At 42.8% G+C, this 14,259-nt stretch overlaps 2 protein-coding genes and 1 non-coding gene across 3 annotated transcripts in view; 1 reads left to right on the top strand and 2 right to left on the bottom strand.

Moving 5' to 3' along the window:
* CCDC125 (coiled-coil domain containing 125) overlaps positions 1-4,158 on the bottom strand; it is a 31,735-nt gene extending 27,577 nt beyond the window's left edge. Inside the window, exon 1 of the mRNA XM_058730408.1 lies at positions 3,748-4,158. The gene's annotated coding sequence lies outside the window, so the exon portion shown is untranslated. The remainder of the gene's footprint in view (positions 1-3,747) is intronic.
* CDK7 (cyclin dependent kinase 7) overlaps positions 1-14,259 on the top strand; it is a 93,048-nt gene that overhangs the window by 67,701 nt on the left and 11,088 nt on the right. The window lies entirely within an intron of this gene.
* LOC131489564 (U6 spliceosomal RNA) lies at positions 9,118-9,224 on the bottom strand. The gene has a single exon (XR_009250657.1). It is a non-coding gene; the product is annotated as a U6 spliceosomal RNA (small nuclear RNA).

Here is a 14,259-nt window from a genome sequence, read left to right as displayed (position 1 = left end):
ATTAGCTAAGAATATATATGTAATTTTTTGGAAAGGTCATCTGAAATTTATTGTACATCAATGGTCCATCCTGGAGCCTGCGTCTTAGCATTCCTGGGGATGGTGGTCCTGGGGCCAGCCCCAACCCCAAACCCAAATGCCCCAGCCCTGCCCAGCTCCCAATCCAGTGCTGGGTTAGCATGCTTTGGGAGTAGGGAGGGGTGGGGTGACCAGAATTCTTGTCCACAAAGCCCAGGTGGGGCTCGGTCCTGGGACCCTGGGCTCCTAGGAGGTGGGACAGGGTGGGCTCTTGGGATAGGAGAGCCCCCAATCCTCTGGAGCCCAGATCCTGGCCTACACAGGGGCCCAGCCTGCTGAGTGGGGCCTGGCCTGGCAGATTCTACAGGGTGTTGGAGCAGCCGTGGATGAGAGCATGGCACTCACTCCAGCTCATTCTCCCGTGCAGTCCTGTCTCATCTACTTGCCTGGGCCCCCATGGCTGTCTCTGCCCAGCAGCATGTGTTGCAGGCATCACCTGGGCCTTGGGTAGCAGCAGGCTCTGGTGGCTGGGCTGCGTGGCTAAGAATATTTTTTAATGTGCCACAGAAATTCAGGTCTCATGGTCTGGTCTTTCTAGCCTTTCTGCTATTCACAGTTAACATAATGAGCTTTCCCATGATCCAATACTCTTACTGTTTTAAAAAATGTAACTTTGGGAACTGGTGGCTGTATACTCTCCCCTTTTTTATATACTTAACATTAATAAGCCAAACTTGACTTTCAGAACACGTTTCTTCTAAGAAAGGGAAAATGTTAGAAGTTACTAATGTTCCACTCAGCCAGTTTTAAATATATTCAATGTTGACAACCAGGGAGGCCCAGCAGGATGTGTGACAGAGAAGGCTCTAACTCAGGAGGTCTGAGTTCAAATTTCACTCCACCAAGTGCTGCTCTGTGATCTCGGGCAAGTCATTTAACTTCTCAGAGCACGTTTTCCAATCTCCAAAATGAGTTTAAGCATTACTACTTTATAGGGTTATTTTGGGAACCTTTGATATGATATATTTCAAGTCAATGTTTATTGAATTAGAGTTTGGGAGTATTAGTCCCATTGTTAAATGGGAGGATTGGGCAAGATGTTCTGGTTCTTTAGGACTCTAAAATTATGGTTCTGGATCATCTTTTCCCAGTGTGTGCCCCATGGGACACTAGTTCTTTGGACTATTAAGTGTTGCTAGGAATAAAAGGGTCCTTCTGGTTTTATTTTTCTATGCTAGTAAAAGCTATGCATGACTGACCCAAAATTACACGGGTAGTGGAAGAGCCAGAACTAGAAGCCATATCTCTGGCTCCTGGCCCGGTGTTCTGGTCGCTTGGGAAAGGCCACAGGATGAACCAATTACAGACAGTGAGCAATCTTCCTACTTCTTCACTAAAACAACTCTCTGAAAAGGGACCACTGACTTCCTAATTGCTAAATCCAAGATCTAGTCTTGCTCCTGGGTCTCCTCCACCTGTGCAGAAGCTGTGACACTACTGATCTGCCACGCCCAGACCCCTGGTTGACCTTAGCCCCTCAAACCCTACAGGAATAAGGAACCACCCCATGTCTGCCTGCTCAGGCTCCTTTTCCTCTTTCTGTCCTGCTCTGTTTGGCTTCCACTATTAAACACACTTACACATTTCCAGCTGGATATCCTGCCAGCAATTCAAACACAGCTGTTGAGGGGCGCCTCGGTGGCTCAGTCGGTTAAGCGTCTGACTTCAGCTCAGGTCATGATCTCGCAGTCCGTGAGTTCGAGCCCCACGTCGGGCTCTGTGCTGACCGCTCTGAGCCTGGAGCCTGTTTCAGATTCTGTGTCTCCCTCTCTCTCTGACCCTCCCCCATTCATGCTCTGTCTCTCTCTGTCTCAAAAATAAACAAACGTTAAAAAAAATTTTAAAAAACACAGCTGTTCAAAAACAAACTCACTGCCCTCCCACTCCCACCCTAGATCTATCTCATCCTGAGTCCTCTATTTCTGCAAACGTTTCAACCATGCTCCAAAACACCCAGGTCCAAAACTTTGGGATTTCTCTTTTCCTTGATCCCTTCAGATGCCAAGATGTCTAGGCGCACAAAATCTCCTGAAACCATATCCTTTGGATATTAACTTCATAGCCCTGGCTGGATTTCTTATTACCTCTTCCAGGTGAAACCAATAGTCCCCAAGTCATCCTATACACTGCTGCTCCAAGCACAGATCCAGAGATGCCCCCCTCTTGCCCTAAAACATTCCATGGCTCCCATGCCATATATAATTAAAGTGTCACCCTGTTATCTACAACGAGGCTCATTTTTACTTCACGTGTCAGCTGTCACTGCTTCCTGGACATGTTCTGTGCTTCCATTAAGAAGAACTGCACTGGGGTGCCTGGGTGGCTCAGTTAGTCAAGCGTCCGACTTCAGCTTGGGTCATGATCTCTCTGTTTGTGGGTTTGGGCCCCATATTGGGCTCTGTGTTGACAGCTTAGAACCTGGAGCCTGCTTCAGATTCTGTGTCTCCTTCTTTCTCTGCCCCTTCCCAGCTTGCACTCTTTCTCTGTCTCTCTCAAAAACAAGTAAACATTAAAAAAAAAAGGACTGCACCTGTGCCCAGGCCTCCTCAGGGCAATCAGTCACCTTCAAGTCTGCTGGTGCTCATCTCCACGCCAGGAACGCTGACTCCTCTGTAGTCCCCCGCAGCTAATGACAGCCACTCCCCCCAGCAGCCCTCCTGACACCCTTGAGCCAGACGTGATCTCTGAGCTTTCCTAGCTCTGTGTTGTACCTTTTAATTTTTTTAAAGTTTTTATTTATTTAAGTAATCTACACACACAACACGGGGCTTGAACTCATGACCGCTCTCACAGAAGACCCAGGCAGGCATCCCTGTACCTTTTTAATAGTCCTTTTTCCTGACATGTGTATTGCACACGCCCCTACAGTAGCTCGATGTATCCTTAACTCACTGACCTGTCCAAAGAACGCTGACAGACCGAAATGAAGAAAAACAGACTCCTGCCCAGAAATCTTGGACTAGAAACATCCACACCCACTAGCCTGACATTTGCCCTAGCAAACACAATGGTCAAACAGACACCCAATTCCTGTCAGGCTTGGCAAAGAGGAACTAACTTGAGCCCTCCCTGGTGAACAATGGCCTGCTACACAACACTGTAGCACTATGTTTTTAAACTTTTTATGAAAATAATTTTAGATTTCCAGTAAGTTGCAAAGATAGTGCAGAGCGCCTGTATACCCTGTGCTCACACTCCTCTAATGTTAACATTTACCAAAATTAAGAAGTTAATATTGACACATGGAATTAACTAAACCACAGACTTTATTGGGATTTCCGCAGCCATTTCTACTGATGTCCTTTTTCTGGTGCAGGACACATATTTTTAAGGCTCAATACGAATAGGAAAAAATAATAAAGCAGGAGAGGGAAAAGGCAGAAACAGATTCTTTCAAATCTATTCCTTTTTTTTTTTTTTAACCATTAAACTAGCGGTTAGGGGGGGAAAAAAGCAGCCAGTGTGCCAACTTGTCCACAACCTGCCGTGTTTGCACGAATCTGCGCAGCCCGGGTCCCGGGTCCTCCCCACCCGCCGTTCCCACCAGCCCTGCCTGACCACGCGCCCTCGCAACGCCCGTCGCGGGGACCGGACCAGGGGACCGGACCAGGGAATCCCGCCGGGCGCCCAGGACCCCCACCGCCCTCGCACCCCACCTGGCGCGCTCACCTGGCGCCGAGCCTCCCCGCCGCGCGCGTCGCCGCCCTCCAGCCACGTGACCACGCGCGCCGCGGGGACCGGAAGGAGGGGCGAGGCCGCCCGGAGCCCGGCCCCGCTGGTCTGGTCAGCTGCCTGCGTGAGCTGATCGGTTGACGCCGGAGATGTTAGCTCCGTCCGGCTGCAGAGCCTGAGGTCTGCCCCCTATGAGCCACCGAATTAGAAATGTTAGCGCGGAGACCGAGAGACACAAGACCGCGGGCGCTCAGTAAAGGTGAAAATGAGATGGTGCAAACATGACGTGTGTAGGGGGTAAGGGACAGAGGGATCCGAGGGGAATCAGTTCCGCGGCTCAGGTGGACCGGGAAAGTAGGCTTCCTGTACTAAGAACCGAGGAGGGCTTTACCGGCGAGAGGAACTTCTGGGGCAGAGGCGTGGCTGTGGGAAGGAACAAGAGGGGGGCGGAAAGAGCTGCCACTGGGAACTGATTCCGTGGATTTCTAGAGGCGGGCCCTGCCCTCCACCCCCCATCCCCCACCCTCCAGAACGTTCAGAGTCAGTAGTGATGAGGGAGCGTGTGGCAAGCTGAGGGCCATAACAGCGCGCACACATACACCCTCACACCCTCCAAGGTGGGATATGTGTGATACTCCAGATGCCCATGGCTACCCAAGACCAAAGGAAAGGAAAGCAAATGGTTGACTGATAGAGATCACAGTCATGCAGGACAGGAACCTCCTTCATTTTACAGATAACTTAGTAAACTGCAAGGAAAACACAATCTTATCCATAGTCTAACCTCCAGAAACCTATAGACTCCGTTTCCTGGAGCCTTAATATCACCCTCATCAAGATGAAGGGGTTTCAAGTGCTTGCCATGGTGATGTGGGAAACAAAGGCAAATGAAAAATTCCCATATTGCTTAGGGCCCACTGACAAGTCCTTGAAGCGGGCAGAGTGACCTCCTTTTAGGAGCTCAGCTGCCTCAATAATGGTACTTTGCTGGGGATAAAAGGGAATCTTGCTTAACATTATTCTGCCCCCTGCCCCTAGGATCCTGTGAGTCTTCTTAAACACATAGAAATTCCTTTGCAAACCTCTTTTATCTTTACCCCCTTCCCCCCAAGTATATGTTGGCAATTATACTCCAAGCATATGGCTCCTTCTGTATATTTGAAGGGTCTCATGTCTGAGGTTTTACTTAACAGTAATAAATGTTTTTCTAACAACAGCTAGCCCCTCAAGGTCCTGGAAACCTTGCTTCCAAAACACTGTCCCTAACCCCATCCCAACCTGAAGGTATATAATCAGTCACTCCTCACAACCCCAGTGGAGCTCTTTCTGCTAACGGGTACTGTCCCCGTGCTTTAATAAAATCACATTTTTTGCACCAAAAACATCTTCAAGAATTCTTTCTTGGCTGTCACCTCCAAACCCCGCCGTCACTTGAAACCCCATCAAATAGCTTCAGTGCCTGGGTGAAATGATTTTGATAGTATTTCCTAATATCAACATAGTTGAAATAACTTTGGCTGGATTTAAAGATTATTCTGGATTAGAAACAAACAAGTGAACCCTTCTTTGCCTTAGTAGACTTCTTTTATTCTTCCTCTTCTCCAGATTCAGCCCATACTTCTCTTAACCACCCACTTCCCCCAAGTAAACATACCCTACTTATATGGAAAACCAGACTTAGAACAAGATCAGTTATAGAACAAGATCAGTGCTCTGTGCATATTAGATGCTCAGAGATTTAAGATTATCTTAAGAGATATAATGTATTTATTTTATTTTATTTTTAATTTTTATTTATCTTTTTAATTTACATCCAAGTTAGCATATAGTACAACATTGATTTCAGGAGTAGATTCCTTAATGTCCCTTACCCATTTAGCCGATCCCTCCTCCCACAACCCCTCCAACAACCCTGTTTGTTCTCCATATTTAAGAGTCTCTTATGTTTTGTCCCCCTCCCTGTTTTTATATTATTTTTATTTCCCTTCCCTTATGTTCATCTGTTTTGTATCTTAAAGTCCTCATAAGAGTGAAGTCATATGATATTTATCTTTCTCTAATTTTGCTTAGCATAATACACTCTAGTTCCATCCACGTAGTTGCAAATGGTAAGATATCAACCTTTTTGATTGCTGAGTAATACTCCATTGTGTGTGTGTGTGTGTGTGTGTGTGTGTGTATATACATATATATGTATATATATATGTGGGTGAGTGTATGTATACACCGCATCTTTTTATCCATCCATTGATGGACATTTGAGCTCTTTCCATACTTTGGCTATTGTTGATAGAACTGCTATAAACATTGGGGTGCATGTGCCCCTTTGAAACAGCATACCTGTATCCCTTGGATAAATACCTAGTAGTGTAATTGCTGGGTCGTAGGGTAGTTCTATTTTTAATTTTTTGAGGGCCCTCCATACTGTTTTCCAGAGTGGCTGCATCAGTTTGCATTCCCATCAGCAGTGCAAAAGAGATCTTTTCTCTGCATCATTGCCAACATCTGTTGTTGCCTAAGTTGTTAATGTTGGCCATTCTGACAGGTGAGGTTGTATCTCATTGTGGTGTTGATTTGTATTTCCCTGATGATGAATGATATTGAGCATTTTTCCATGTGTCGGTTGGCCATCTGGATGTCCTCTTTGGAGAAGTGTCTATTCATGTCTTTTGCCCATTTCTTCACTGCATGATTTGTTTTTTGGGCGTTGAGTTTGAGAAGTTCTTTATAGATTTTGGATACTAACCTTTTATCTGGTATGTCATTTGCAAATATCTTCTCCCATTCTGTCGGTTGCCATTTAGTTTTGCTGATTGTTTCCTTCGCTGTGCAGAAGCTTTTTATTTTGATGCGGTCCCAGTAGTTCATCTTTGCTTTTGTTTCCCTTGCCTCCAGAGACATATTGAGTAAGAAGTTGCTGCGGCCAAGATCAGAGAGGTTTTTGCCTGCTTTCTGCTCGAGGATTTTGATGGCTTCCTGTCTTACATTGAGGTCTTTCATCCATTTTATTTTTGTGTATGGTGAGAAAGTGGTCCAGGTTCATTCTTCTGCATGTTGCTGTCCAGTTTTCCCAGTGCCACTTGCTGAAGAGACTGTCTTTATTCCACTGAATATTCTTTCCTGCTTTGTCAAAGATTAGTTGGCCATATGTTTGTGGGTCCATTTCTGGGTTCTCTGTTCTGTTCCATTGATCTGAGTGTCTGTTCTTGTGCCAGTAGAGATTAATATATTTATAATTTTAAAGTCAATTTGCCTACTAGTCTAGCATATTCAATAGCTTTGCAAACCAAAAATAGTTTTTCTTCACTTAAAACTTTGACCGATTTAAAATAGACTTCTTTAACCTTAAAAATATTTCAGGGGGCGCCTGGGTGGCGCAGTCGGTTAAGCGTCCAACTTCAGCCAGGTCACGATCTCGCGGTCCGTGAGTTCGAGCCCCGCGTCAGGCTCTGGGCTGATGGCTTGGAGCCTGGAGCCTGTTTCCGATTCTGTGTCTCCCTCTCTCTCTGCCCCTCCCCCATTCATGCTCTGTCTCTCTCTGTCCCAAAAATAAATAAAAAACGTTGAAAAAAAATTTTTTTTAAATATTTCAGAACTTTCCCACTAAAAATATTTTAACTCTGTTTTCTTTATCAGACTTCTCCAGAAAGCATAGATTTGAATGCATGCATATTAAATTTTTATTTAAAAAATGCATGAGTTTATTTATTTATTTTTTTAATATTTTTATTTATTTTTGAGACAGAGAGAGACAGAGCATGAGCAGGGGAGAGGCAGGGAAAGAGAGGGAGACACAGAATCTGAAGCCAGCTCCAGGCTCCGAGCTGTCAGCACAGAGCCCGATGCGGGGCTCGAACTCACGGAGTGTGAGATCATGACCTGAGCCAAAGTCGGACGCTCAACTGACTGAGCCACCCAGGCGCCCCTGAAAAAATGCATGAGTTTAAAGTTGGCTTTCATCACCCTTTATGTGCAATGCTGCTAAACTATTGCATAATAAATGTGCGGTGAATGTCTTTAAAAAAACTTCTATCTACCAATTTGAGTACATTTCATTCTTTTCAAGTTTATTTATTTTGAGAGAGAGAGAGAAAACACATGTGCACAAGTGGGGGAGCGGCAGAGAGAGAGAATGAGAGAGAATCCCAAGCAAGTGCTGTCAGCCCAGAGCCCACCACGGGGCTCAATCTCAATCTCAAAAACCAAACCGTGAGATCATGAATGGAGCTGAAACAAGTCAGATAGTTAACCGACTGAGCCACCCAGGTGCCCCAAGAGTATCATGTATATTTTATATAGAAATCTGTTTCATATGTGTGTTTACATTTCTCCTAATCTGTGGCTGCTGCTTTTCTTAAGTCTTTTTTTTAAGCAGGCTCCATGGCCAACCTGGGGTTAGAACTCATGACCGAGATCCAGTTGCGTGCTCTCCTGACTGAGCTAGTCAGGCCCCCCCCAGTATTACGTGTCTTTTGAGAGGAAGAGTTTTAAATTTTGAAGTCAAATTTATTGATTCTTTTTTCTTTGGTTTGTGTTTTTTGTATTCTATCAGATAAATCTTTGCCTAATCAAAGAGCACTAAAATTTCTTAGTATGTTTTCATCTAGAAGTTTTATATATTTTAGGTTTTACACATAGGTCTCTGAGACATTTTGAATTTTGAATTCGGTATGTGGTTAAGTTTGAAGTTCACTTTTTTTTAAATTTAATTTTATTTATTTTTATTTATTTTTTTCAACGTTTTTTATTTATTTTTGGGACAGAGAGAGACAGAGCATGAACGGGGGAGGGGCAGAGAGAGAGGGAGACACAGAATCGGAAACAGGCTCCAGGCTCCCAGCCATCAGCCCAGAGCCTGACGCGGGGCTCGAACTCACGGACCGCGAGATCGTGACCTGGCTGAGGTCGGACGCTTAACCGACTGCGCCACCCAGGCGCCCCTTTAATTTTATTTTTAAGTAATCTCTACTTCCAATGTGGGGACTAGAACTCGCAACCCCAAAATCAAGAGTCTTCTGCTCTACCAACCGAGCCAGCCAGGTGCCCCGAGGTTCACTTTTTTGATATGTATACCTATTATTTGTCAAAAAGTTAGTTTCCCCATTGATTTTCCTTTTGCACCTCCATCAAAAATCGCCTGTCTAGGCATGGATTTCTTTCTGGACTCTCTTTTCTGTTACAAGGTCTGATCTATGTGTCCATCATTGTAGTATGCCACATTGTCTTGCTTTAGTCTTTATAGCAAATCTTGAAATCACGTACACCAGGGTTGTTTTTAACTTTGTTCTCCTGTTTCAGCATTGTTTGGTTACTCTAGCTCCTACATGTTTCCATATAAATTCTAGAATCAGCTTAGCAATTTTTCTTTTTATTATGGAACGCTTCACAAATTTGCTTGGCATCTTTGTGCAGAGGCCATGCTAAAGTTCACTGTATTGTTCCAATTTTAGTGTATGTGCTGCCAAAATGGGCACTCAGCAACTTTTACTTTAATTTTTTTTTTTTAACGTTTATTTATTTTTGAGACAGAGAGAGATAGAGCATGAACGGGGGAGGGTCAGAGAGAGAGGGAGACACAGAATCTGAAACAGGATCTAGGCTCTGAGCGGTCAGCACAGAGCCCGATGCGGGGCTCGAACCCACGAACTGTGAGATCGTGACCTGAGCTGAAGTCGGATGCTTAGCCGACTGAGCCACCCAGGCGCCCGGAAACTTTTACTTTAGAAGAGTATGCTGGCATTTTGATTGGGGCTGGATTAATAGATCAATTTGGGGAAAATTGTCATGTTAATAATATTGAATCTTCGATTTCATGAACATGGTTTATACATCTTTTTTGGATCTTTGATTTCTTTCATTTGAATTTTCAGTATGCAGATCTTGCAAATATTTTGTTAGATTTAACCTAAGTAGATCATGTTTTTGGTACTATTGTAAATGGTATTGTTCTAATCTTAATTTCCAATTGTTTGTCACTGCTATATGGAAATGCAGTAGTTTTTGTGTATTGGTCTTATATCCTGTGACTTTGTTAACGTCACTTATTAGTTCAAGTAGTTTTTGTATGGATTCTGTTTGGAATTTCTACATAGATTATCACGTTACCTGAGAATACCTTATTTTTTTCCTTATAGCTCTGTATGTCTTTTATTTATTTTCTGCTTAATGCACTGGTGAGGATCCCCAGGATGAGCAAATGATCACTTGGCTTTTTATTCACTAGCCTCGTGTAACAAATTATTTTTTTTGAATCCTCCCTTCCATAATAATAAATTCCGTAGACAACAAACCTCTGAATGCATTTCAAGGGTCTTTGAGTCTTTGAAAAACATAAACAGTATTTTACATTAATATGTATATCTGTATTACTTAGAGGAAGTGGGTTCATAGCTTATATAGACTGTCAAAGGGATTTATGTCATCAAAAGTGTTAAGGAACGGGGCGCCTGGGTGGCGCAGTCGGTTGAGCGTCCGACTTCAGCCAGGTCACAATCTCGCGGTCCGTGAGTTCGAGCCCCGCGTCAGGCTCTGGGCTGATGGCTGGGAGCCTGGAGCCTGTTTCCGATTCTGTGTCTCCCTCTCTCTCTGCCCCTCCCCCGTTCATGCTCTGTCTCTCTCTGTCCCAAAAAAAATAAATAAAAAAACTTTGAAAAAAAATTTTTTTTTAAGTGTTAAGGAACTAAATTTTAAATAAAAGCCGATTTATACATATAAATAGGTATATATAAATGATTTTCAGGATGTTGTTTTTCACTACTAAGAACTGGGATGCCTGGGTGACAGAGTCGGTTAAGCATCCGACTCTTGATTTTGGTGCAGATCATGCTCTCACAGTTTATGAGTTTGAGCCTTGCATTGGGCTCTCAACTGACAGCGTGCAGTCTGCTTGGGATTCTCTGTCTCTCTCTCTCACTGCCCCTCCCCTGCTTGTCCTCTGTCTCTCTCTCTCTCTCAAATAAACATTTAAAAAAAAAGTTACTAAGAACCGTGATTCTTTTTTTACCTTGGACTCTCGCCACTCCATAGAAAGGATAAATGCTTCTTAGCAGTTTTTACCCCTATGACTTTTTTTTCTTAAGATTTAAAAAAAATGTTTATTTTTGAGAGAGATAAAGAGCAAGCAGGGAAGTGGCAGAGAAAGAGGGAGACAGAGGATCAGAAACAGGCTCCGTGCTGACACCAGAGAGCTGATGTAGGGCTCAAACTCATGAACCCCGAGATCATGACCTCAGCTAAAGTCAGACACTTCACTGACTGAGCCACCCAGGGACCCCTGACCCCTATGACTTTTTGTTAGAAACTAACAAATTTAAATGTTGGTAGGGATTGGTGGTAGAACATTCAAAAGAAATACAGATGAAGTGAGGCTGAACCCCTTTTAAACGCCCACAAAAATAAAAAATATACCAACAAGAGTGGGCATAAGGAAAACAATCAGTGGTTATACATACTTCAAAGTTTGTTAAGGTACTCACGAGGAACAAAATATATCTTATTAAGAAGTCTTATTTACAGAAACATAAAATGATTTAAAATTTAGAACACTTTTGATAAAGAAATTGTGGTTTATATACACAATGGAATGCTACGTGGCAATGAGAAAGAATGAAATATGGCCTTTTGTAGCAACGTGGATGGAACTGGAGAGTTTGATGCTAAGTGAAATAAGCCATACAGAGAAAGACAGATACCATATGGTTTCACTCTTATGTGGATCCTGAGAAACGTAACAGAAACCCATGGGGGAGGGGAAGGGAAAAAAAAAAAAAGAGGTTAGAGTGGGAGAGAGCCAAAGCATAAGAGACTGTTAAAAACTGAGAACAAACTGAGGGTTGATGGGGAGTGGGAGGGAGGGCAGGGTGGGTGATGGGTATTGAGGAGGGCACCTTTTGGGATGAGCACTGGGTGTTGTATGGAAACCAATTTGACGGGGCGCCTGGGTGGCGCAGTCGGTTAAGCGTCCGACTTCAGCCAGGTCACGATCTCGCGGTCCGTGAGTTCGAGCCCCGCGTCAGGCTCTGGGCTGATAGCTCGGAGCCTGGAGCCTGTTTCCGATTCTGTGTCTCCCTCTCTCTGACCCTCCCCCGTTCATGCTCTGTCTCTCTCTGTCCCAAAAATAAATAAAAAACGTTGGAAAAAAAAAAAAAAAAAAAAAAGGAAACCAATTTGACAGTAAATTTCATATATTAAAAAATAAAAAAAATAAAAAAATAAAAAAGAAAAAAAAAATAAATAAAATTTAGAACACTTTTTATCTCCTTAGGTTTGTTTTATTTTTTTTATTAAAAAAATTTTTTTAATGTTTTATTTATTTTTGAGACAGAGCATGAGCAGGGGAGGGGCAGAGAGAGGGAGACATCGAATCTGAAGCAGGCTCCAGGCTCTGAGCTGTCAGCACAGAGCCTGACGTGGGGCTTGAACTCATGAACCGTGAGATCATGACCTGAGCTGAAGTCGGACGTTTAACCAACTGAGCCACCCAAGGCGCCCCTCCCTAGGTTTATTTTATTTTTTTCAACGTTTTATTTATTTATTTTTTTTTGGGACAGAGAGAGACAGAGCATGAACGGGGGAGGGGCAGAGAGAGAGGGAGACACAGAATCGGAAGCAGGCTCCAGGCTCTGAGCCATCAGCCCAGAGCCTGACGCGGGGCTCGAACTCACGGACCGCGAGATCGTGACCTGGCTGAAGTCGGACGCTTAACCGACTGCGCCACCCAGGCGCCCCATATTTTAAACCAATCTACTTAAGTTAAAAACCAAACAAGTAGGTTGAATAAAACCAAAGACAAACAGTAAATGGGGTTATTTCTACAACCTTCAAATAATTGTAACATGTTAAAGCACTATCACTAGTTTCAAATAAAAACCTAGAGCTGAAATGAGTATATTAATATTTAATTTATTTAATTATATTAATATTTAATTTTTAATTAAAATTCCCAAAAGGTGTATAGCTCTGTATTAGATTCCCTTTTAGATAATAATCTCCCTTCTGTTGAAGGAAAATCTTTGAGTCAGTTTTACTGTTAAGATAATTAGCAACCACTTGATAATTTAGTGAATTCTAGTAATGAAAAGAAGTCTTCTCAAAACAGCCATTAATATTACTAAAAATAATAACAGTATGTGCCAAACAGTTTATTTAATCCTTACAATAGCCCTATGATGTAATTATCCTCATTTTATATGTGATTTGACTGGATAGCACCTATGTGCTATTATCTTAGTCTGAGTAATTCTCTTCTCTACCTCTATACTCATTCTTCAAAGCCCTGCATCCTATAGCATTTATCCTTTTCTGATATTCATAGTAGGAAACACTTATCTCTTTTATTCTCTATGTTAGAATCTCCAGTAGGGCATTTGCCACAGTATACCTGATTTGTCTAAAGGGCCCATTTGTATGTATATCTTCCTTGTATACTAGGTTATGATCATCCTAAGGTCAAGAACTTGAGGCTTTCCCCACCAGTTATTTGGTTGGAGTCTTGCATGTATATAATAGGCAATATATGATTATTAAAATGAATCTACTAAATGTTATCTTTGCTTACAATTTACTCAGGAATTTACTGGACAGATAAACTTACTCATGTGTCAAGTTCCATGTACATTAAGCAGTATAACTTAATGGGTAAACGCCTGCTAAGATAGACTCCTGACTCTGATACTTCCTAGCTGTGATCTTGACTGTGTCACTTCATTCTGTGCCCTGTTTCCATCACCTGTAATGGAAATAATAATACCTACCTCAGATGGTATCATGTGGATTAATAGAGTTCACTTTTGAAATGTATTTAAGAGTGCTTGGCATGTAAGATACATGTAATATATACATGTAATATACATGTTATTCTTTCTTACCCTTTTTTTTTTTAAGTTTATTTATTTTGAGAGAGAGCGTGTGAGCAGGAGAGGGGCAGAGAGGGAGAGAAAGAGAATCCCAAGCAGGCTCCTTGCTGTCAGTGCAGAGCCTGACGTGGGGCTTGATCCGATGAACCATGAGATCATGACCTGAGCTGAAATCAAGAGTCAGAGGCTTAACCAACTGAGCCTCTCAGGTACCTTTCTTTCTTACCATTCTTGGCAACATTGTAATAGTAAAAAGCTGGAAACAACCTAAAAGTCTATCAGTAGGGGACAGATTAAACCAATCATAGCACATCCTATATGGACTTATGTGCAAGCTTTAAAAAGATTAGGGATCCAGGGGTGCCTGGCTGGCTCGGTTGGAAGAGCATGTGACTTAATCTCAGGATCGTGAGCTCAAGCCCACAATGGATGTAAAGATTACTTAAATAAAACTTAAAAAAAAAAAAAATTAGGGATCCAATGAAGATGTATGAATGACTAGTAGGTACATCAATAGTCATCAGGGAAATGTAAATCAAGACTAATATGAAATATTACTATACATGCACAGGATGGCTATTAGATGAACAAGTGTTCATCTAGCAGGTACTGGCATGGATGTGGAGAAATTAGATCCCTACTACGTAGACAGGGG

The sequence above is a fragment of the Neofelis nebulosa genome, chromosome 1 (assembly GCF_028018385.1).
Source record: "Neofelis nebulosa isolate mNeoNeb1 chromosome 1, mNeoNeb1.pri, whole genome shotgun sequence".
NCBI classification, from domain to species: Eukaryota; Metazoa; Chordata; class Mammalia; order Carnivora; family Felidae; genus Neofelis; species Neofelis nebulosa.
The sequence above is the reverse complement of the archived record's forward strand: the minus strand, read 5'-3'. Positions and strand labels throughout refer to the sequence as shown.